This window comes from Oncorhynchus mykiss, chromosome 16, assembly GCF_013265735.2.
Source record: "Oncorhynchus mykiss isolate Arlee chromosome 16, USDA_OmykA_1.1, whole genome shotgun sequence".
Lineage (NCBI taxonomy): Eukaryota > Metazoa > Chordata > Actinopteri > Salmoniformes > Salmonidae > Oncorhynchus > Oncorhynchus mykiss.
In genome coordinates this window covers 19,921,874-19,944,049 of record NC_048580.1, presented here as the reverse complement: position 1 = coordinate 19,944,049, position 22,176 = coordinate 19,921,874, and the positions used below count along the sequence as shown (strand labels likewise).

The 22,176-nt window shown below is 45.2% G+C and overlaps 1 protein-coding gene across 5 annotated transcripts in view; it reads left to right on the top strand.

The window, feature by feature from the left end:
• raraa (retinoic acid receptor, alpha a) overlaps positions 1-22,176 on the top strand; it is a 216,930-nt gene that overhangs the window by 25,336 nt on the left and 169,418 nt on the right. The window contains exon 1 of one of the 5 annotated variants that reach the window (XM_036946443.1): positions 4,467-4,489. The exons of the other annotated variants lie outside the window; for them this stretch is intronic. The gene's annotated coding sequence lies outside the window, so the exon portion shown is untranslated. Of the gene's footprint in view, positions 1-4,466; positions 4,490-22,176 lie in introns of those variants that run through there. 5 annotated transcript variants of the gene reach the window in all.

Sequence of the window (22,176 nt, the reverse complement as noted above, 5' to 3'; positions counted from 1 at the left end):
TTTTGTTCTTTTGAAAATCCACCTTATAATGTCTACAGCAGGCTCCGTGTGTGAGCTTGTCTGATTAAAAACTGTCCTCCAGTGCCCAGCTATTGCTACACAATACACCACCACCCTGCCCTAGATTCTGTTAAACCCAAGCCAAATCGCTCTCCACTGTCAAGTCCTCTGGAAGTGAATGGTAAGTGTCGGTTGAAGAGACTATGCAGTCAAAGAATATGGTACAGGTGACAGGTATAATACCATCGTGTCTTTAACATGCTGCCAAGTTGGTTTTGCTCAGGTCTTCAGATGGCCCTCCCCCCACTTCAGTGTTCCGCATGACACTGATTGAGCCATTTCACACAGCTAAGCCGTGCTACGAGTCCCACTTTATAATGAAATAATACTGCTAAATCAAAGCTTGACAAATCTACTTTCTCCATGTTCTCACATTGAGGATTGGGAGGATTAGACCAAACATTTTTTTTAGTGCCACCATCTTTTCAGCTGCTTTTTAAGAATCTGTTCCAAATAGCAAAATGTGTGAATACAATAAAGGGTGGGGGGAGCATTGTTAGGGGAGCTGGCGCTGTGAAAAGGATATTATTATCTAGCAGTTAAGCCCAACATGTACATGAAAATATCCAGAATCCCTTTGCAGCGGTTTTGGCACCAGGCAGTTGTTAAGCGGAAGTCTTCTGAGACTTTCTCACCCCCCCCTCTCTCTCATCGTCTCATGCGCCCAAGCAGTTTGACATTACAGTGCGTGATAAAGTTGTTGAAATGCCACAGATCATGAAAAATTGAAGAGGACTTTTTTTTTCTCCATTCAGTGGAGTTTTCCTTAGCTTTCCTCTGAGACCTAGATCCTGATCTGAAATGCTGGAATGAACAGCGTAGTGCTTGTGTGCAGTCGTCTAGTTAGACTGACTTACTGCAAGTCAGCACAGCAGGAAGTTTGTCTAGATGAGACAACCCAACTTTTCTAGAGGGACGGAGTTGTTGGAAGGTAGGTCATCTAGATGTCGACAGTTAAGGCATTTCCATCTACAATGTGTTTTGCCCCTGACGCACCATCAATACAAATAGGCGTCAATATCCGTCCGGGCTCCCATTTTAAAACAACGACACTGTGTGGTGTTTGCTGTGCATTCAGCACTTTTGAAAAGCCATCAGGGTATTGAGCCGCAATTTCCTTCAAGGTCTGCATCAATTCCTCTCCTCTCTTTTGACTGTGACAAATGACAAGGGGCGTATGAATGTATGAATAAATGAATGAATGAATGAAACCCAGCGCTGCTCACTCACTCAATGTACCCCTCATAAAAATCACCAAGGCAGTTTTTCTGTGATTGCCTCGCTTGAAAACTTCTCATTAGACGAGTGTTTGGGTGATTAATCAGGATATTGACCATTGAAGGCAGATGGGGGAGGGGTTAGTTAGGGTCAGGGTCTTTAGGTTTGTGGTGGTGATCATCGTCTAGCAACACCCCCAAGGGCAGGAATGTTTGGGTTGCGTTGTACGACAGGTGGCGAAGAGACTAATTGATTTATGATCATGGTGATATACGATCTATCCCCTATTCTCCTCCCTACAAATACAAAAAGCAGAGAACGCCGGTGTCGCCCTGAATTATTACAAACTAGGCCAGTTAAAACGCAGAGCCTTCAACATTAGCATATGAAAGGGAGCAGGAAAAGGTGTACCAAGCTTCTGTGGTGTACCTTTTTGTGAATGCAGTTGAAAATGTGACCAAGCGTTCATTATTTTGGTGGCACATGGGAAATTATAATCTCATCATAATATTTACCAGCATTATCAAATTATAAGCACACAATATGATTTAGTATCTTGCCATTTTTTCCATGCTGCCCCGGGGGCAAACTTTACTAAATTAAATATTGGTGCAAAAAATAGCTTCCCTATTTCAATGGCTTGGTCAGATTAATGGCTTGACCAATGTGATACTTCTTATTGTGTACCTTTTTTAATTATGTTATGATTGATACTGTTCGCTTAACTTACTAAAAGTGAACGAAAATGGCAGGACAAATGCAAAACAGTATGTATGTATGGATGTTTTTTATATATACATATATATTAGTGTGAAAGTTGAAATCCCTCTCACATGATTGTAAATCAGAGAAACTCCTATCGTCACCCGGTCATATTCTGCACATTCTGTCTCATTGTCACGGCGTTTGAGAGGTTCTGTTGGAGTGAGTTGTGTGTCTCTACTGACAACCCTAATCTTTGTGTTTTGAGGTTCCACGGGGTGGCGTTGCATGACCCTCCCTGTTTATTTTGAAGGGTCTGAATGGACAGTGGCGGTCTGTGACCTTGGCGTTTCGATCGCAGCGCCATCCTTTGAGATGTGAAGGGTCCATGGCTGTGGGGGCTTACCACTGAGAGCCAATGGCCTGGGGGCGGGTGTGTATTTGTATAGCGGGTCTGGTTAAAACAACACGTTATGTTTGTCTAATGCGAGCTCATGACTCTGGTCACAGGGCTGCCATTTCCAGATGACCCCCAGTGAGGAGACGACTGTTGTAACAACGCTTCACTCCCTCCGCACTCATTTATTCACACCTTCATATTTCATGGCCCAACGTGGCAGGGAGCCGCTGTCAGAATGAGTTAGAAAACATCAGGTGTGGATGAATGTTTTTCTTTTGAGAGCTAAATCCGGCCTCCTGTTGAGGGGCCCAGTCTCTTGCAGGTGGAGCTGTGCTCTCGATCGGTCCCACTGTGTTATCATTTCAAACCCGTGCGACGGATACCTCCCGATTGAGCCAAACGGTGTGGGTCACGGCTATCGGGTTCCATTTGAAAAGCAGACGTACGTGTTTGGCAGCCGTCCAACCTGCCCCTCCATTTGTGTGTGTGTGTGTGTGTGTTAAGAGGTTAGCGTCTGCGAGAGCGTGGTCTCCAACAGCAAGGATAAAGATGTGATTACCCCAGGCTACTCCTGTCTATTCTCATCAGCGTTGGCTCCGAGCCTCACACCCCCCCCCCCCCCCTCCATAAATGAAGACATGATGGACCTAGTGGACCAGCAAAAGGCCAGCCATTACAAGCAAAGCTGACACGCTGCGCCAGCAGCAGCTGAGAGGAACGACGAGCAGAACTCCACTCAGACACAGGCCAGACCTGCAAACAGGAAGAGAGCGCTGCAGTGAGACAGGAAGTGAGGTCGGGGGTTACATGGGGCCCTAGCATGGGGCAGCTAATTGTCAGATTGGAGACACCGGATACCAGAGGAAGTGGAGCATGGAAACTAGCTTACAGCACAGAGTTTCTAAACCAAGAAATGCAACATGTGAGACTTCTGGGAATGCTTGTGAAGCAGACCATGCAGACCAGGCTGCGGTTTGAGGAGTTGATAAGGAATAACTTTTAGTGTCTCTTAGTTGAAAATGTTTTCTAAATCTAAAAGCGCAACCTAGATTCAAACCAATGTGTTAAGTAGTTGAACATGTTATTACTTCAACCCTGTGAAAGTTACGTTCTGAAACGTTTCATTTTAGTCAAAAACAACTTGATATCGAAGTGCCTTTGATTTTGATGGCCTTCACATGCGCAGTTCAGCGCGAGACGACCGCTAGACCCAATGACGCGTTTCTGCGAATCAGCATTGCTAGCCAACGTAGCCACAAGCGCGACCTGGGATTTCTATTGGATTTCTAGTCCCACTGTCCTGTCTTTGCTTACAATTATATTTGACAAAAACCCATTTTAAATGGTCAGCCCTGGCAAGGATCCTTAACTGCAGTCCAAAACAGTTTTGTTATTCTTAAGGATTCATCTAAGATATGAATGTCTTTTTAGATATCCAGGTCTGCAATTCATGTCATGTTGCTTTTGGTAAAGTATGGCCTGGCACATGTCACATTTCCAGTTTTCCCCTTGAAACTTGGCATTAATTACGATTTGCATTTGTGGCGGGACATATTAGTAAACAGTCGCTATGTTTTAGCGACGGCTTCTTTAGCGTAAACAAAACCGATGCAACTAAACCAAGTGTCCCGTCTAACCGCTATCCAACCCAGAATTTCCCTGGTTGAAGTAGTCTTTGTCCCATGTCATGCTGAGGGTGATTTCTAGCCTCTGCCACCTGATTCACATTGCTGTAATTGAGTTGCAGCCATTCACACTGCGAATTTGTAGGCCTTAGGTAATCCGCACACAGACACCACAAAAATACTTTTTTCCTCCCACTTTCACATGATGTCGGGAGGGGGAAAAAAGAGCGCCCAATCTGGTGGCACGAGAGATTACCCGTAGCCGAGGGAGGGAGTGGGAGAATGTGAGAGAGACTTGTGAGTGAGGCGACTGTCACTGCCGCGGCACAGAGAGAGGGAAAGATTGAGTTAGGCTGCATGCAGCATGTGGATAAGGACCAAAGCTCCCAGTTTGAGGGGCTCTCTCTCCCAGAGCTGAGGATCTGCAATCAATTGACTGGGAGATTTCCTCGGCCAAAAAAAAGGGCGGATTTACGTTTTTGGGGTAAGCCCGAATTTGTCGGCCCTGTGAAACCTCGGGAATGGTCAGACCGAGTCCTTCTAAGAGGCAGCGGGTGCTCATTGGTTTCATTTGTCTTTTTCGTTGCATGCCACTGTTTATCTTAGTGGGTTTTGTGGTTGATTTGTTTAAGTTTAGAGAGCCGTGTCTGTTAGCTTTTCCTCTGTCTTGTCTTACCTTGTGCTGACATGGTGAAGTGAAGGTCACTTACCGTTGTATTGTTGGAATGTCTTCAAAGGCTTCACCCTGTTTGTCAAACTCAACACACTCACCTATATTACGTAACCAGTGTCATGTGGCCTACGATCTGCGAGTGTCAGATCAAGTGTAATTCCACTGTTTTTCCTCATTTGGAACATCTAGTAACAGTTTTATTCCCAAGTTAAAATGGCAAAGATAAAGCAGAACTGAACAGCTTTTCATTAGGTTTAGGCAGAGCAAGTCAAGTTGTGTTTGGTGACCTTTACAAGTGAATAGGCTTTGGTCCAGTGCCCTACTTTAGGCTATAGGCCACGGCACACAGTAAAGCAGGACAGTGTTCATTTCAGACGGCCAACCAGACTGTGACCAGAGGGATGAGATTGCGGGTTTGTCCTGCCAGCACCACAGGGAGGTGATCAGTCCCTTCCAGGTGGTAACAGGAAAGACTGATAGGATGTGCATGATGACGCCAAGGCCAGCCCTGCCCCTGCCCAGCCCTGCCCCCTGTTCCTGAAGTATGCCTGCCTCTAGACAGACTGTGTGCATCCACAGAGGATGTCCATGTGTCTAAACTATGGCTGACAAGTCGCCTGGCAAAACCCCCATTAGGCTAGCTAACCACATTTGAGCTGAGCTGGCATATGGCTGGCTGGGGCTGGCCAACTGGCCTCCTCCTCTCTTTTACTTTCTGTCCTTTCTATGTGCTCGGGACATATTTTTATTTTTTTTACTCTAGCCTTCCTTTCTCATATGACTTTGAACTCTAGGAAATATCACTCTACCCCACTCCCGATTGCTCTTTGAGTTTGCTTCAGGGTTGAAGCAACATTTGAACTTGCCTCTCAGAAGTCCCAGCTTTTAGGTGGTGAGCAGCTCCAGCAGCTGATGTGTAACACATGCCTTTAATGATTCTCACTCTGTGTGCGGTCTGAAGCAAGTGGTTACCTTGGTCTTCTTCATGGAAAGTATTATGGCGTTTTCATTGTCGGGTGTGTGATCTTGTGATTTCTTTAAGCAAATGAAACCCACAGAGTTATGAAACCCACAGAGTATCAGGCGAGTCCTACTGGAACTAAGAATGGCTACAGTATGGTGTTGCTGTCGCAATTCCTTTGACACTCGGGTATTGTGTGATTTCTTTAGGAGACGGTATAGAGCTAGTTATTGAATGGTTCCGATATTTATGTGTGTACTCACAAAGCCCTTTGCCCTCGAATGTTCTGATATTATTGAGCGATTCTCAGCAATGGAATGTTTGATTTCTTGTGTCGGCTGAGAAAGAACTCGACTAAAGTATTGTTCCTATGTAGCCACAGACAGGTTTGTCATCTGTGAATTTAGCTAATCATGAATGAGTGTTGCTGCCGACAGTTGAGGGGTTCTCTGCGCCATAGTTTGTTGGTGGTTAACTTACCCTAAAGCTGTGGAATGCTGGGAATCACCCCCCCCCCAGCGACGTGGCATGTGACAGTGGCCCATCCAAACCTCATCACTGAGAAGAGATTGTTTCCTCTCTCCATATCTCGTAGCCCCCCCCCCCCCCCCCCCCCCCGCTTTTTACACACCTCTCCATCTATTTCTATCTCTACACTGTCTCAAAATGAAGACAGTCCCGGTGCTTGACACGACTCTAGTAGGCCAGCATAGGGTTTGAAATGTTACGAGGCTCATTCCCGGCCTACTGTGTCTACTATAGAGTCTGGCTCGTTTAATGGTGAGCAGAGGGAAAGTGGGACAAACTCTCTGACCCGGAGTCACACACAAGGGTCCTTCACAGATATGTGAAGTGCTGTAATGTTTGGTATTGTCTGACGCATGTCTGGACAGTGGCGACACTAAACTGGAGCCTGTGAAGATGTTTTGAATTTAAACACTTAACACTTTGTATGTGACTACTGTAGTACTTGGACTAAAGATCATTTAAATTGATTTGGTTTTGATGTTTAGCACCCACACTGCCCGAATTCCTCCATTGCACTGAGGCAGTCTGTTAAGAGCTATTGTCGAGCGAGAGTGTGGGGGAGACTTATGATCCCCACAGCAGTCGTGAGCATGCAGGCGAGAGGGCGTAGCTAGCTCCAGACTGAACAGTCTGCAGTTCCTCTTCTGGAGCTTTGGGGCTACTCCTGACAGGATCTTGGCAGCGGGAAACCTAAACAAATTCCCTGTGCCACTCCGGAGCGGCGGCTCGCTGAGGCTCTCCCTGTTACCATACATGCACAGCTCAGCGTGGGCCAGCTGTGGAGAATGACAAGCTGTTAAAGGACCAGGTGACCCCTCGAGGCCTTAAAAGGGGGCGGCTGTGCCTCTTCCACGGACCGGAGCTCTGTACTGCAGCCTTGTTGCAGTCTGACAGTGACTTTTGTTGCTGCCCGGCCCGTAGACTTCCTCTGAGATTACAAACAACAAGGATCAGCCCGGAGGATGGGGAGCTACACTATGAGGGCTCCAAAATGGCTGTATTTTGCCGAACCAGTGAAATAGCGAGAGAGGGGAAAAAGTCATCAGAAATGTTGCAGTCTGGGGATGTGGAGCAAGGAAGTCCAGGCCCTGTAATCCAGTATGGAAGAACGGGTGTGGAGGGCTCCTTCTCATAAAGCCTCGAAACGAGCCAGACTCTCGCTCTCTCTCTCCCCCCCCCCTCCCCTCCCTCGCTCTCACTCACTCACACACGAAGCACAGTACTGTATTGTGTGTGAGCACTAGCTGCTCTGGTCACCGGCCAAAGCCAGGAACCCAGATCGCTGCAACAGAGGACCCACAGCCACACAACTAAAGGGCGGGGAGGTAGGAGTTGTTATATAGTTCGGTGGACGGCCGAGCCAACAGGCACCGCTCACTATAGCTGTCAGAGCTCAGCAGCACTTCAGCAAAAGAGGGGTGAGCCAGTTAACTAGATCTTTGATCAGTTGGAGAAGGTTTTTTTCGACAGGGGGATGCAGCCGCCGGGCCTTGACTTGGCACACCGGCTCCATTTCATAACAACTGGTAAAGGCATTTGCCTGGCTTTTAATGGTCACTGCGTCTCCATAACGTCATCCAAGTGCACAGTTTTCATCCCGCTCCCAGTGACGGTGGTGAGATCTGCACTGGAGGAGTGGAGAAGAAAGAAAAGTCTAAATTGAGTTTAGTGCCGAATTATATTATTGTGAATCTTGGGGCGACACTGGTGTTTTTCCTACGGTGCTGGAGCAGGGCTGGACTTGGACTGCATCATTTGTTTATTTTACTGGCCTATTGAGAGTGTCTGCAGGTCTCAAATCGCCTGAAATGTATCACGTTTTCAATCTCCGCTTCTTGATGGAGCGTCGACACCACACGGAGGTTTTTAAAGCATCTGATCAAACATTACCCTACATTACGTGTCTTCATTTAATTGTCATATCAAACTGGAAGGCCTACAGCATTGCAATGTGAAAGGGCACAGGCACTACATTTTGCTATTAAAACCTAAAAAGACACTATGACACATTTAGTTATGTCATCGGCACACATTTTGTAATACGGAAATGCAGTAATACTGTTTTTCTCTGCGCTCCGAGTCTGACAAGATAGAGGAATAGAACATTCAGTGCTCCCTGACTATGTGCAGTGGGAGTGCGTGACAGAGTCTTAGGATCAAGCTGTTCCACACACACACACACACACACACACACACACACACACACACACACACACACACACACACACAGACCGAGAGGGAGGGAGAGATCCTGATGTGGTGGTATTCTCCTGGGATGCCGCTAGCTGGTGTGCCCCCCTCCCTCTATGGAGCGTAGCCTTTCTCCAGTGGAGAAAAATCTCCAATAGACGACAAGGGAGGTAGTGACAGCGGGGAGGGCCCCAGCTGCACTCAGGCCCCACTGCACACATCTCCCATAATGGCCACCTATCGATCCCCGGCCCTCCTTGTCCACACTCAATGCAGATCGATGCGCACCTAACAAAGAGTCTCGGGAGGCTACTTCACATCCTGCGGTGTGTTTCTCCACCGTAGAGGGGAGGACAGCTCTGTGTGTGTGTGTGTGTGTGTGTGTGTGTGTGTGTGTGTGTGTGTGTGTGTGTGTGTGTGTGTATATGTGTGTGTGAAGGAGGGGAGGGGTGTACGTGTTCGGGTGCGCTGGCCTATGTGTTCTCACTGTGGTATGTTTCTGTGGGCATGTGTGTGTATTGAAAATGCATGTATTGAAAATCTTGTCCAATCACGTTAACAGACCTTGGCTGGACTGGAACAGGGATGCAACAGTCAATAGTGTCAGAGCAAATAAAGCTTAAAATAGAAAAGGGTGCAGTCACCACTACCATCGAAACGCTACCACATGAAGACGTTAGCCTAGTGGAGCAAATCAGACACACAAACTGTTTCACCCTTTCGCAGTCCACATTCTCTCGCATCACTTCAAAACCCAAAAAGCAGAGGGAAGACCAAAAAATAATAAAAGGATTTGAAAACGGATTAATCAATCGAAGAGCCACATGAAACTTTGCTTGTTATTGTTAACAGTTGATTTATGAAGGTCTTGGATGTGGGTCAAGCATTCCCCTCCCACACCTCTGTTCCTCCTTACCCAGCTCGGTGCTCACCCCCCCCCCGGTCTCTTCCCTGCTTCCCTTCTCTTCCCTTTGTCTCTCATCTGGTTCTGTGTTTTTGTTAGAAGACACTTGATTAATGATGCCAAAGACAAAAGGCTCCAGTTTGAGCAAGGGCCACGGCCCAGATAGAGCTAAGGTAAATAAAAAAACATGTGCTTTGGACAGCCACTGAGAGCACGACTGGACTGGAGAAATTGATGACAGGGCTTCGTCTGATATATTATATGCATTTATATAGCCTTGAGTGGGAAAAGTAGTGCGTCAATGTTCTATTTATACGATGGGTAGGCCTAGAATGCCTATTTGCTGTGTGTGTGTGTCCAACTGGCAGTGTGGACAGCTCAACAGTTGCTGTGTCATGTGACTGGGATAGAGGTCAGAGGCTTTGTACATGCACTACATTCCCAAAAGTATGTGGACACCTGCTCGTCGAACATCTCATTCCAGAATCATGGGCATTCATTTGAAGTTGCCTTTGCTGCTATAACAGCTAGAGGTCGACCGATTTATGATTTTTCAACGCCGATACCGATTAATCGGACGATTTAAAAAAAATCAAAAAATTGTGTTAATAATATATATATATATATTTTTACATTTGTAATAATGACAATTACAAAAATACTGAATGAACATTTATTTTAACTTATTATAATACATCAATAAAATCAATTTAGCCTCAAGTAAATAATGAAACATGTTCCATTTGGTTTAAATAATGCAAAAACAAAGTGTTGGAGAAGAAAGTAAAAGTGCAATATGTGCCATGTAAGAAAGCTAACGTTTAATGTTCCTTGCTCAGAACATGTGAAAGCTGGTGGTTCCTTTTAACATGAGTCTTCAATATTCCCAAGTAAGAAGTTTTAGGTTGTAGTTATTATAGGAATTATAGGACTATTTCTCTCTATACTATTTGTATTTCATTAACCATTGACTATTAGACGTTCTTATAGGCACTTTAGTATTGCCAGTGTAACAGTATAGCTTCCGTCCCTCTTCTCACTCCTCCCTGGGCTCGAACCAGCAACACAACGACAACAGCCACCATCGAAGCAGCGTTACCCATGCAGAGCAAGGGGAACAACTACTAGAAGGATCAGAGTGACGTTTGAAACGCTATTAACGCGCGCTAACTAGCTAGCCATTTTACTTCGGTTACACTAGCCTCACCTCGGGAGTTGATAGGCTTGAAGTCATAAACAGCGCAATGCTTGACACACAACGAATAGCTGCCTGCAAAACGCACGAAAGTGAATGTTTACGCGCCTGCTTCTGCCTACCACCGCTCAGTCAGATACTTAGATACTTGTATACTTGTATGCTCAGTCAGATTATATGCAACGCAGGACACGCTAGATAATATCTAGTAGTATCATCAACCATGTGTAGTTAACTAGTGATTATGATTCATTGTTTTTTATAAGATAAGTTTAATGCTAGCTAGCAACTTAACTTAGGGAGGTAAGGCAATAACAGGCAGTCTCCTTGTGGAGTGCAACGAGAGAGAGGCAGGTCGTTATTGCGTTGGACTAGTTAACTGTAAGGTTGCAAGATTGGATCCCCCGAGCTGACAAAGTGAAAATATGTCGTTCTGCCCCTGAATGATGCAGTTAACCCACCATTCCTAGGCCGTCATTGACAATAAGAATGTGTTATTAACTGACTTGCCTAGTTAAATAAAGGTATAAAAAAAAAAATACGCCCAAAAATACCGATTTCCGATTGTTATGAAAACTTGAAATCGGCCCTAATTAATCGGCCATTCCGATTAATCGGTCGACTTCTAATAACAGCCTACACTCTTCTGGGAAGGCTTTCCAATAGATGTTGGAACATTGCTGCAGGGACTTGCTTCCATTCAGCCACAAGCATTAGTGAGGTCGGGCAGTGACGTTGGACGATTAGGCCTGGCTCACAGTCTGCATTCCAATTCATCACAAAGGTGTTTGATAAGGTTGAGGTCAGGGTCAGGCCAGTCAAGTTCTTCCACACCGATCTCAACAAACCATTTCTTTATGGACTTCGCTTTGTGCACGGGGACATTGTTATGGTGAAACAGGAAATGGCCTTCCCCACACTGTTGCCACAAAGTTGGAAGCACAGAATCGTCTAGAATGTCATTGTATGCTGTAGTGTTAAGATTTCCCTTCACTGGAATTAATGAACCATGAAAAACAGCCCCAGACCATTTTTCCTCCTCCACCAAACTTTACAGTTGGCACTATGCAATCGGGCAGGTAGCGTTCTCCTGGTTTCCACCAAACCCAGATTAGTCTGTCAGACTGCCAGATGGTGAAGCGTGATTCGTCACTCCAGAGAACACGTTTCCACTGCTCCAGAGTCCAATGGCGGCGAGCTTTACACCACTCCAGCCGACGCTTGGCATTGCGCATGGTCATCTTAGGCTTGTGTGCTGCTCCTCGGCCATGGAAACCCATTTCATGAAGCTCCCAACTAACAGTTATTGTGCTGACGTTGCTTCTAGAGGCAGTTTGGAACCCAGTAGTGAGTGTTGCAACCAAGGACAGGCAATTTTGATGTGCTTAAGCACTCGGCTTTCTTGTTTTGTGAGCTTGTGTGGCCTACCACTTCACGGCTGAGCCGTTGTTGCTTTTAAAGGTTTCCACTTCATAATACCAGCACTTATAATTGACCAGGGCAGCTCTAGCAGGGCAGAAATTTGACAAATGTACTTGTTGGAAAGGTGGCATTCTACTGCATGACGGTGCCAAGTTGAAAGTCACTGAGCTCTTCAGTACGGGCCATTCTACTGCCAAAGTTTGTCTATGGAGATTGCATGGCTATGTGCTCGACGTTATACACCTGTTAGCGCAACGGGTGTGACTGAAATAGCCACGCCCACTAATTTGAAGTGTCCACATACTTTTGGCTATGTAGTATGTATATAGTGGGCCGCTGTTATTCATTTATCTGTATCTATGTTCTGCAGATGTGTTTTTTTTCTCAGTTCGGTGAAAATAAGTTTCAACACCTGAATGCTTCTGTTCTCTTTCAGGCTTTACAGGAAGGAGGCTTTTGTCAACGAGGATGTTGTAAAGAAAATTCCATTGAATGATAAGGAACCATCCTTCGTTGCAAGTCAGAATATTGATGTCTGTAGCTTTTAGTGTTGACAATAGTGCGGCTCGGTGCAGTGTCTTACTTTATCAGCCTTCGGTGTGTGCGTGTGTGGCAGCATTGGCACAGCTGTAATTGGGCAATTCCACATTAATGTAATTGCGCTGAGGCTCAGATTTTTCTCTTAAAATGTATTCCAAACGAAAAACATTAATGTCAGTTTAACACACCATACAACCCAATTTGACCAAAACACATTTACTGGAAGAACAGTGCCGATGCAAAGTTTGGTGACAGTATTTCTGTAAAAATCTCCCTCCAGTTTTTATTTTTTTTTCATGCAAACACATTTAAAAAAAAAAAAATGATGTTAAATATCTGCTCTGAATTAAGATTCAAAGATGTCTTCAGAAAGAATGGGCTATCAGCTATGACATGACACCTTGAGTGTGGAAAAACTATCTTTTGATTATTGAACTACAGTAAGTGAAGTGGTAACAGAATTGCGGTAACAGAATTTGGTCATGGGTCCCTGATCTGTACAACACATATGAATGTCTTTCTCTTCATGATGATGTTTCCTACAAAGGTAGAAATATGTAATATCCTCCTTTACATACTGTATTTGGGTATTTTTCTACCAACTGGCTATTATTTTCATGACATTGGCAAAGTAGTTTACCTCCATCTATTGGTCACGTCATTGCCATTGTTATGAACGTTCGTCCCACAGACACCGCAGCCACATTGAGGACCTAAAGTAGAACGGGAGCTACTGACTGTTTCGCCCAGTGATGTAGTGGAGTCACTAAACCTTGAGTCCCAAGTCCCCAGTGCTTGAGTCCTGGTCCAAGTGCTCAAGTCTGAGTCACTGGGTCCACACGAAGTCAAAATAGTTATTTACCCTGTCAGATAGCGTAGTGGCAAGAGGAAGTTAGTCAAATTGTTTGCTTTCCTTTTTCCTTTCTGTCTGCGCTACAACATGTTTGCCTAAAGGCTACAAGTGACGTTACCAGGGCCACGTACAGTTGCGAAACGTTCGCGAACGTAGCAGATATGCTTGATAAGTGTAAAATGCGGCCCACCGACGCACGATAGAAGTCCAAATCAATGGAGCACAGGTATTGTTGGTCATGTCTATTGAATGGTAGCCTTTTTTATTGATTTTGATTTCACCTTTATTTAACCAGGTAGGCTAGTTGAGAACAAGTTCTCATTTACAACGGCGACCTGGCCAAGATGAAAGATGCAAAGCAGTTCGACACAAACACCAACACAGAGTTACATATGGAATAAACCAACATACAGTCAATAATACAGTATAAAAAAGTATATATACATTGTGTGCAAATGAGGTAGGATAAGGGAGGTAAGGCAATAAATAGGCCATGGTGGCGAAGTAATTACAATATAGCAATTAAACACTGGAGTGATAGATGTGCAGAAGATGAATGTGCAAGTAGAGATACTGGGGTGCAAAGGAGCAAGATAAATAGATAAATAAATAAATAAATACAGTATGGGGATGAGGTAGTTGGATGGGCTATTTACAGATGGGCTATGTACAGGTGCAGTGATCTGTGAGCTGCTCTGACAGCTGGTGCTTAAAGTTAGTGAGGGAGATATGAGTCTCCAGCTTCAGTGATTTTTGCAGTTCGTTCCAGTCATTGGCAGCAGAGAACTGGAAGGAAAGGCGGCCAAAAGAGGAATTGGCTTTGGGGGTGACCAGTGAGATATACCTGCTGGAGCGCGTGCTACGGGTGGGTGCTGCTATGGTGACCAGTGAGCTGAGATACGTCAGCCTAAGGGCCTAGAATAAGCTGTTATCTCTGAGGAAAGGAGGGAGACTTGGCTACGTTGTCTACAGAATCTGTATATGAAATGCAGTGGGAGAAGTGGGAGGGTTGAACGAGACTACAAATTTAAAGACGGCCTACTTTTCTATAGCCTACCCAAGGAAGAGAAAAACATAGCTAGACTGTCGTTTTGCAGTTAAACACACTGCTGTTATTGTTTGTAATTTTGTAAAGAAGCTTGTTTCTTAACCAGTCAAAGAGTAGCTAACTAGAAGGCTGGTGGTGACTGGTTAGCAAGAGAGTCACGATGCGATGTGTATAATCGGAGGTGGAACCAGAGCGGAGCCTGTCTGCCCACACTCATCATTTGCTCACCAGCTGATGTAGGCTGTGTTTGCCGGGTGTGACTGGTCCTTCCCACTGCTAAACAGAAGTCTGTTGCGCATCTGTGCTATATTACTTGTGCTTACCACTGAAAGCTCTCAATCTCAAAAAATTCCACTTAGTAGTCAGATTTTAGTCAGAGTGATAATTTTGTCTCGTTTTAGTGAACTAATTTAAATATGTATATATTTAGTCAGTTATAGTCTCGTCAATTGCCACTGACAAATGGGTGTTTGACGAATATTTTAGTCACAATTGTTTTGATGAAGTAAGCATTGTTAGCCAATTCAATTGTAAAAATTCCGTTACAAATATTTCTAAAATTCTGTTACCAATATGGTAACAGAATTTTGAGTTTTAATCACTTAATAATGCATAAAAATTATTATATCTGTAAAACTTTGAGCTTTCTATCCTCATGAGAGAGAGAAATGAGAAAATATCTTAAATATATGTGGATTTTTGGTAACGGAATTTAAGGCACAAGGCAATGTTTATGTTACAAACGGCAGAAGAAAATGATCCTAAACTAATAAAAAGTGTTTATTAGTTGGCAGGGGTCTGTCTTTCTAATGCCTTTTAAGAATCTTTCTGGTAGATGGTTTATAAGACTCCCTTTCCATTTGTTTGACAAGAAATCAAAGCCTTTGCTTATTCAAACATTCTAGGATGGAAAATGGTTAAAAAAATCCATTCATTAAAAAAAAACATTGACTCTTAGCTTTCATTTGATACTCATTTTGTCATGCTCCTATAGACCTCACATGTTGGTGCTCATGGGTCCTTTTACATGGAAATGACCAGTTACAGTTTCCAAGGAAATGCGTTATTTTCCAGGAAGTATCCAGCTAATAACAAACATGTGCTCTGCTCTTACAGTTTTCAAACGAGTGTGTGTGTTCATAATGCACTACACAGACGGAAGGAAAAGGGGGAACAATGACACGGAGTGACATACAGAAACAGCAGTAGTAGTTGTAGTAATAATCGTCGTCATCACATTACTGTTTGTCACCACTCAGCATCCTTAAACTTTTATAGGCCCATTCCCTCGAGCAGCTAAAGCCAAACTAGGCTATTCTTCTTCTTCTCTCTCTCTCTGTCTCTGTCTCTGTCTCTGTCTCTGTCTCTCTCTGTCTCTGTCTCTCTCTGTCTCTGTCTCTGTCTCTGTCTCTCTCTGTCTCTGTCTCTCTCTTGTCTCTCTCTCTCTCTCTCTCTCTCTCTGTTCTGTGTCTTGATGTTTTAAGTATTTACTCATCGTCACCACTTTACCTTCCCATGTGCCTCTGTTTGGCTGAACAGATGACTATACAGCCAGAGCTGAAGCTACGACCGTTTCAGTTGTTTTTATCCATTCTATCGATCTCATCCCTCTGTTCTAAATCTCCACTGATGTGTCTTCGGCACTGAGCTTTTTCCGTCTTTTCCCCAGAGGGTGTCTGTTCTGTTCCTTTTTTCCCCGGTGCATTCTTTTCATTTTTCTTCCCCGTGTCGTTTTTCTTGCGGTAGTGTCAGATTTTTGTTATGTATGCACCTGGTGCCTTTGATCGCAGCCCTCCTCTGTTTTGTGTACATTGCATAACCACCCGCTGCTACCATGGCTAGAGGTGTACCCTCCTTCCCTCCCTCCCCCTCGTTCTGCCTCTTCTGTTTCTTGGCAGCCATCCAGGTCACCCTCTGCCTCCCTCCCCTGTTCCCAAACCCTGAAAGTCGGCTCAGTCGCTCTCTCTCTCTCATTCTCTCTCATTCTCTCTCATTCTCATTCTCCCAGTTGTCTCATTAGCTGCCGAGGAGTCTCTGTATGTGTCTCCTCCCAGGCAAAGTCTCACTTGACTGAGCGTACCACTTGCAGTAGCAGGGGCTCGGTACATTATTACCACAAAGCTGTCACCAACAGTATGAAGTAGCCTCTCCTCTCATGAGCCTTGAGTGAACACAGGGCAGGGAGCCTCTTAACAACACACACACTACCCATCCTGGGTGTTTTTGGCACCCAACCTAGGTGGTCCGAGGTGAGGAATGCACTGTGATGGATACTGTTCCATCTTCCTCCCTGTGTGTGTGTGTGTGAGACAGTCAGAGGCCTGTTTTGGATTGGCTCAGGTTTCAGGGTTGTGCTGGAATGGGCCTCTGCCTTATTGGCACTCTGACCCCCAGGGGTCATCGTCCATTACCACATGAAACCACATAAATGTCACCGGCCCTCCTGCTAAAGCCATTTGTCTTCTCCTGGGTTATTCGTCCACATCCCAGACCCCCACCTGCTTTAGTCTGACCAGCTCTCTCTCTCTCTCTCTCTCTCTCTCTCTCTCTCTCACGAACACACACGCACAGCATGCACAGTAATGGGCGCACACACACACACACACACACACACACAAGTGCACGAGCGTACACACACCATCCGAAGAAGATAAACCCAACCGCTCCACTTCAAACAGCCTCAGAGGAGCAGGGGAGCTCATCCCACCATCCCTCCCTCCCTTCCGCCGGAATAAAAACACACTGTTGAGAGGAATCTTATCTGCTCCCATTGTTCTTCATCACACAGTGGTACTTCACTCCAAACGCGTTTTGAAGTTTCAGTGTCTATTGATGCATCCCCAAGTCTTTAGGATAGCGAATGATTGTCCAAATGACCAAGGAGGTCACTTAACCTCTGACCTTCTGACCTTAGCTTGATTCATGTGGTCATCTGAAGATTAATGTTGTCAAAAGACAGAGATGGAGTTGCACTCAAACAAATTCAGTTGTAGTACTTGTTGGTAGTAGTAGCTCACCTAATGTCATCACAAATACATCGGATCTAATGGAAATCCATGAGGCTGTTTTTGTAAACATGTCATCCCAGGTATTTTTTTCATATATATATATATATATATTTTTTTTAACCTTTATTTAACTAGGCAAGGCAGATAAGAACAAATTGTTATTTACAATGGCGGCCTACCCCGGCCAAACCCGGACGCCGCTGGCAGACGATGCTGGGCCAATTGTGCGCCACCCTATGGGACTCCCAATCACGTCCGGATGTGATACAGCCTGTAACATGACCCCATTCACATTCAGTAGCCTTTTTTGTCCGTTGTTTGAGTGCAAAATAGTTGGTTAAACCATGAACCTAAATAGAAAGCCCAGTGCTTTATCAGTGCACAAGACAATGCTAACTTACACATGCATACTGTGTATTATACACATTATCAATGGTACTTACCCATACTTATGCCAGCAGCATACCACTCTGCATCTCACTGTTGACTTGCCTCTGAAGCTAAGCAGGATTGGTCCTGGTCAGTCCCTTGATGGGAGACCAGATGCAGCTGGAAGTTGTGTTGGAGGGCCAGTAGGAAGCACTCTTTCCTCTGGTCTAAAGAATATATACTAGGGCAGTGATTGGCGACATTGTCCTGTGTAGGGTGCTGTCTTTCAGATGAGGCGTTAAACTGGTGTCCGGACTCTCTGTGGTCACTAAAGATCCCATGGCACTTATCGTAAGAGTAGAGGTGTTAACTCTGGTGTCCTGGATAAATTCCCAATCCGGCCATCATGGCCACCTAATCATCCCCAGCTTCCAATTGGCTCATTCATCCCTCCTCTCCTCTGTGACTATTCTCCAGGTTGTTGCTGTGAATTAGAATGTGTTCTCAAATCAACTTAACTGGTTAAATGAGGGTTTAAAAATAAAAAAAAAACTTACTGAGTGGTTGTTTACAGGAAGCTGTCAGGCGCGAGTCTCGTTGATGATAAATAAACAGGGAAGTGTCCTCCCTAATGATGGCGTACACCCGGCGATGGTGTGTATCGATTGAAAGATTGAATGCGCCTCTCAAGGGCCTTTCCAACATGAAGCATCACTCCACCGTTGTTTTTAATTATTTATTTTTTTACAACCCCCCTCCTTATTTATCTTAGATGTCCACATTGGTTTCTAGAAGGGGGAAAATGAACACATTCATCACTGGAGGATGTCGATAGAGAGAGCGTTGGTAATATGAATGCAGAGAATGTGATAACAGATGAATAGACTGCCACACAACAGTCCGAGAGAAGTGCTTGCTATAGTGCTTACATTTTAAAATGGAGTAGTTTGTTTCGGTTTTCAACTGTCTTTCTTTTGAACTGAGTGGGTTAGATAAGCAAGTCCTCGAAATTGTGTCGTGTAAGGCTATAGCTGAGTCGAGGGTCAATTCAGGAATGTCAGTCAATTCAGGAATTTAACTCTACTCTTAATAATGGATTCCACGTGTCATTCAACTGAGAATGGAATTGACTCCAGCTGCCGATACTGTCATAATGCAACGTGGGCTGCCTTTTCTATTCTATTTTATGTACATTTCTTTCTGCTCTCATTGTTTCTCTCTCCTCTCTCTGTTCTATGCGTGTAGAGCTGATTGTCCAGGGGACCAGAGGTGTATTGTTTTCCTATAGCAGTTTTATTCCTGCGTTAGTTGTCTTTATCTCTGGTTCTTTCCAGACTTCTCATGCTGCGATCATAGAAACCCCTATATTAATATGCTGGGGGTGTTGAGTGGCTTAGGGAGTGCTACTTTTGAGGTTCTCCACAGTTTCCCAACGGTTCATTTTCAGTGTTACGATAAGAAATCAAGGATCTATTTAAACTATATCTGTGTTTTTAGTTGTCTCTGCCTTTGACCTACTTTAATTCTATACTTAGCTGTGCTTTAACCAAGCCTCTATCAAGGCGAGGAAGTGTATTTACAGTGTATTTACTACAACAACGCTGCCAAAAGCTCAATGAATAGCCCATCTTCATATAAATGGACCCAATCTCTGTCCCATTCCAGTAACATGCACCAAAATCAGTGGGCTCATCAGATGCAAGATTTGTCGAGCTGTCTTTTCTAAAACTGGCGTTTAACCCCTTTATCTTTGGGGGGGGGGGGGTTGAAGAGATCTCCGTCTACTTGGGAGGGAGCCCCCCCCTTCACCCCTCCCCCACTGATCAATGGACAAGGGGGTGAGTGTATTGGTCTGCCTGAGAGGGGGTCTCTTTAATGTTTAGTTTTTCAGCAGACCTAGTAAAGTTGTAATGTGGCTGCGGCGCTGCAGCCTCGGAGCTGGGAGGCTCCGACAACCTCGACCCCGGCATCATTTGTTTGGACGAGGACCCGTCAGCGCCTGTCGCGCGGCCCATGATGAAGTGTCACCCGGTAATTGTCCTGCGAAGCATCCACATCTCCACGGGGCTGGGAGGAGGGAGGGAGGGAGGGAGGGAGGGAGGGAGGGAGTGGTGGGGGGAGCTGACGGGGAGAGAAATGATCCCCTGGTCTCCCCCTGGTCTCTCTCAGCTGCACGTTTTTAGGGGGATGCCAAGTGATTCCAGTTTTACCAGTGAGTCCTAAGGAGTTGGGTCTGTTCAGTTGTTTCAGCAGAACAAAGCATGTGTGTTGCGTGTGATTACTGTATTTGTGTGAAAGCTTATCGTAACCTACGGTAATAGGCTACAGAGCCTGTGTTTAATCACAGCAGATCCGTACAAACCCCATACACACATTTCCATCTTACCATTATCTACCATCATTTTCTCTTTCCGCTCTTTGTGCTTGCATTGCTTGCCATACATACGGCACTTAGACTTCAAACCATATTTTTGTCCTATTCCACTGAAACAAATTAAACTACTCTGCTATCTGTCTGAAAAAAACGTATTTGTAAGGCCGGCACAGTTAGTAAACAGATTTAGCGGCTATCGATCGTGAGATGTCTCTCTATGTAATGAAAGGCTTTTACATGACTCACGTGGCTATTTATAGGCCGATCCATAACGTTGGGTGTACAGTGGGGCCTAATGTGCCTTTCTCTGGCGGCTGCTGCATAAATTGTCAGCGGGAGCATTAAATCAGAACTACTGCAGTAAATGGCGGGCCCTGTGATGGAGGACAGGAAGGAGGAGAGGGAGGAGGTCAAGGAAAGGGAAGAAGGTGAGAGGAGGAGGAAAATGGAAGGAGGGATGAGAGTAGAAAGAAGCGGGAGGGAGGAGAGATCAGTCCATGGAAGGAAGAGGAGAACGGTAGTACAGTAGTAGTAGAGAGCCATGGTGGGGCATTAAGAGGATAAAACAGGTAGAGACTTGAGATTTAAGAGGAGGAAAAACAGCTGAATTCATTGCAGACCATTGCAAAAAAGAAACGTCCTCTCACTGTCAACTGCGTTTATTTTCAGCAAACTTAACATGTGTAAATATTTGCATGAACATAACAAGATTCAACAACTGATACATAAACTGAACAAGTTCCACAGACATGTGACTAACAGAAATTGAATAATGTGTCCCTGAACAAATGGGGGTCAAAATCAAAAGTAACAGTCAGTATGTGGCCACCAGCTGCCTTAAGTACTGCAGTGCATCTCCTCCTCATGAATTGCACCATATTTGCCAGTTCTTGCTGTGAGATGTTACCCTACTCTTCCACCAAAGCACCTGCAAGTTCACGGACATTTCTGGGGGGAATTGGCCCCAACCCTCACCCTCCGATCCGTCAGGTCCCAGACGTGCTCAATGGGATTGAGATCCGGGCTCATCGCTGGCCATGGCAGAACGAGCAGTATGGCTGGTGGCATTGTCATGCTAGAGGGTCATGTCAGGATTAGCCTGCAGGAAGGGTACCACATGAGGGAGGAGGATGTCTTCCCTGTAATGCACAGCGTTGAGATTGCCTGCAATGACAACAAGCTCAGTCCAATGATGCTGTGACACACCGCCCCAGACCATGACGGACCCTCCACCTCCAAATCGATCCCGCTCCAGAGTACAGGCCTCGGTGTAACGCTCATTCTTTCGACGATAAACGCAAATCCGACCATCACCCCTGGTGAGACAAATCCGCGACTCATCAGTGAAGAGCAGTTTTTGCCTGTCCTGTCTGGTCCAGCTACGGTGGGTTTGTGCCCATAGGCGACATTGTTGCCTGTGATGTCTGCCTTACAATAGGCTACAAGTCCTGAGTCCAGCCTCTCTCAGCCTATTGCGTACCGTCTGAGCACTGATGGAGGGATTGTACGTTCCTGGTGTAACTCGGGCAGTTGTTGTTGCCATCCTGTACCTGTCCCGCAGGTGTGATGTTTGGCTGTACCGATCCTATGCAGGTGTTGTTACACATGGTCTGCCACTGCGAGGACAATCAGCTGTCTGTCCTGTCTCCCTGTAGCGCTGTCTTAGGCGTCTCACAGTACAGACATTGCAGATGTGGCCAGGGCAATAAATTGCAGTCCTCATGCCTCCTTGCAGCATGCCTAAGGCACGTTCACGCAGATGAGCATGGAACCTGGGCATCTTTCTTTTGAGTTTGAGTTGAGTTTATTTTTTATTTTTACAGGGACAGTGCACATTAATCAACGTTTCAGTAAAAGTGCCGGTTTTAGCCAGCCGGCTAATTTTCAACCGCAGTCCCTGGGCAGGTTATTAAAAACAATTACAATATAGACAATAGCAACATAGAACAAGCAAGACGTAGCATACAGACAGAGCAACATAAAACAAAAAGCAGCAAGACAAAATTCATAAAAGTAACAAAGTGTTTCCACACCTCACAAGCTACAGACAACAGACAACATGGAAAGCGGCAACACACAGCTAGGGACCATGTTCACAAATCTGAT